This window comes from Pan paniscus, chromosome 20 (assembly GCF_029289425.2).
Source record: "Pan paniscus chromosome 20, NHGRI_mPanPan1-v2.0_pri, whole genome shotgun sequence".
Taxonomy (NCBI): Eukaryota; Metazoa; Chordata; class Mammalia; order Primates; family Hominidae; genus Pan; species Pan paniscus.
Window position 1 is genome coordinate 48,651,236 of NC_073269.2, and position 3,163 is coordinate 48,654,398.

A 3,163-nucleotide genomic window follows, 5' to 3' on the forward strand; every position below is an offset into this window, starting at 1 on the left:
TGATTTGCATTTCTCTAATAATTAGTGATGTTGAGCATTTTTTCATATGCATGTTGGTCCATATGTTCAAGCTTTTGAAAAGCATCTGTTGATGTTCTTTGCCTTTTCATTGCTTTCCCCTTATTTATTTTATTGCATGGCTACACTGTGATGCTTTATCCACTCGCCTATTGGATTTGACGCTGTGTCCCACTCTTCATGTTGACAAGACATTCTGCAGTGACTATCCTCATACACATATCTTTTCCCCACATGGAGTATTAATCCAGGAACTCATTCATTCAGCTCTTATAAAGTGCCCTGGCCAGGCTGTGGGCAGGTCAAGGGCTTTAACAGAGACAGGGCAGGCACAGTCCTGCCTTCTCAGAGCTCACCGCTCAGTGGGACTCTCAGAAGTGGGATAGTGGTCAAAGCGTATGCACACTGAACACAATGAGGCCAGGGCTGGGTGTGATGGCTGAGTTCAAACCTGCAATTCCAGAGGTTTGGGAGGCCAAGGCAGGAGGTTGCTTGAAGCTAGGAGTTGAAGGCTGCAGTGAGCTATGATCATGCCACTGTACTCCTGCCTAGGCAACAGAGCGAGACTCCATCTCAAAAACCTCCACAAGACCTAAAAAATCATGGGCCAAAGTTGTTGTTGTAAGTACTGCAGTCCCATCAGGAATATATGAAAATGTCCATCTCCAGTATCCCCACCTTTCTTGGAATAATGATTGAAGTAGAAAGTGCCCGTGTTCTTGTGCCTACCTCTGCCCACACACCGTCTTCACTTACACTTAGTCATCCACCACTTACCCTTTCACTAAGTGCTATTGATTATGTCCCTGTGGTGGACCAGATGCCAGGAGCCCCAAGATGTCCTGAGCAGCTCCCTCTGCTCGTCCTTCCAAGAGTTCTGGTTCCACAGGTGACCCCTGTAGAACCTGTGATTACCACTGAAGGCTGACAGTGAGTGGTGGGTGTTCCAGGAGAGGCCGTCACCTCCATGTACAGGGTTGGGGAAGGTGGAAGGGAGCAAGTGGCTGATGACTTTGGCTGTAAGGCAGGTGGACAGGCTGATGTGGGCTCCTGGGAAGGGATGGAGAGGGGAGGGGAGGGGAGGGGAGGAGAGGGGAGGGGAGGGGAGGGGAGGAGAGGGAAGGGGAGGGAAGAGAAGGGAATGATACAGAGGTTGGAACCTGCCTTCATGGACCAAGAACAGCAGGGAGGCCATCCAGGCTGCAGCTGGGGAGGGAAGATGTGGGGAGTAGTGGGTGAAGGGAGAAGCAGACTGTGATTGATCTTGGGGGCTGGGCGGTGAGCAGAGGTGTGTTACGTGTGTCTGTCCCTGCCATTGATATGAGGAGGGGTGGGGCTGTGGGTGACACCTGGGTCAGTGGGATTTCCTAGTGTCTGCTGTTCCCCAAAGCCTCTCCATATAGAGGGTCAGTATAGATCTGATGCTGTGTCTGGGGGAAGGGGCTGGTGGTCCGAGGCAGCCTGTGGTGCTTACTGTCCCTAGGAATGAAAGGAAAGGGATGAGGAAGCCTCTTTACAGTGAAGCCTCAGGTATGTGAAGCCACAGGTGTCTCACCTGGTGACTGTCATCAGACATGTGCCTTGGGTGACAGTTTCAGGGTTCAGGTGGTTGTTATTGTTATGATGTTTGCCTGACAAGGACCCAGGTATCCAGGGATCGAGAGCACAAGACCCCTGGTGAGGGGAGGGTCAGATGAGAATGAGCAGGTTCAAGTGGTCAGAGTGGGAGGGACTCCTGGAGAGACTGAACCTCAACTCTTCCTGTCAGGAGCTGTGGCTGTGTCCAGGAGAGATGACAAGGGTGACCCAGGACATTGAGTGAGTCATCGAGACATTGGATATGAGGACAGGGCAGAGAGGACCCTGGTGACTGCTCAGATGTGGGATGTGAGGAGGGCTCTGACTCATGCAAGTTACAGGATCCCCCCACCCCTGAGCCCACAGGTGACCCTTATACTGGGGATTCTGAGTGCTGTGTGTGCCCAGAAGGGACACTGGATTGGCTGGACCTGAGTGCTGTGTGTGCCCAGAAGGGACACTGGATTGGCTGGACTGAAGGGCAGGGATGGTCTGTAGGGCCAGTCTTCTCTGTGGGTGTGATGTAAGCAGGAATGAGCAAGATGGGGGTGATAAGGCTTGGCTTGGAGGAGCTGGTAGAGGAGCCCAGGGGCTTGGGTCAGCTCCGCTTCCCAGGGGCTCAGCTGGGGCTGGAGGAGCAGGATGCTGTGCTCAGGGCATGCTCCAGGCAGGGTGATGTGTGTGGTTCCAGGGTCAGGCAAGAGGGTAAAAAATTAATCATGAAAAATTCCCACCTTTTGTAGGCAGAGACAGTCGCCTGAGTGTCAGGGGCAGAAAGATGCACATGAGGCAGGAGCAGGCACTCAGCCTCCCAGAGACCACACCCTGGGTGCAGCACTCAGCCCTGCAGGGAGCAGCAACAGATGTGCCTACAACCCTAATGTCCAGGCACCTGCAACAAATGTTTCTCCCTCATTGCATCTTTCTCATGTGGAATAGAATGGGCAGTGATATGGTTTGGCTGTGTCCCCACCCAAATCTCATCTTGAATTGTAATTCCCATAATCCCTACCTGTTGTGGGAGGGACCTGGTGAGAGGTAATTGAATCATGGGAGTCGTTCCCCCATGCTAGTCTAATGATAGTAAGTTCTCATGAGATCTGATGGTTTTATAAAGAGCCTCCCCCTTTGGTTGACTCTCATTCTTCTCATTGATGCTGCCATTTGAAGGACATGTTTGCTTCCCCTTCTGCCATGATTGTTAAGTTTCCTGAGGCCTTCCCAGCCATGCTGAAGGTGAGTCAATTAAACCTCTTTCCTTTTTAGATTACCCAGTCTCCAGCAGTTCTTTATAGCAGCTTCGGAACGGACTAATACAGGCAGCTTTTCCCGCAGTCTCTTTCCATCCATGTGCTGCCTGCTGTGATGCCTGGGGGGGGGGGGGGGGGGCACTGAGTCACTGTCCAGGGTGCTGATGTCCATGAACTGTTGAAGAGCTAATGAGTTGTGATCTCCCAGTTACTTCTGCTTTCTTTTATTCTTAACAACTGAGCATGTCACCAAGGAAAAGATAGAGAGGTACTAGGGGCATGGAGAGCCCTCTGTCTCTCTCTCTCAGGACCTGGAG

At 51.9% G+C, this 3,163-nt stretch overlaps 1 protein-coding gene across 1 annotated transcript in view; it reads left to right on the forward strand.

The window, feature by feature from the left end:
* LOC100976543 (CEA cell adhesion molecule 6) overlaps window positions 1–3,163 on the forward strand; it is a 910,921-nt gene that overhangs the window by 785,917 nt on the left and 121,841 nt on the right. The window lies entirely within an intron of this gene.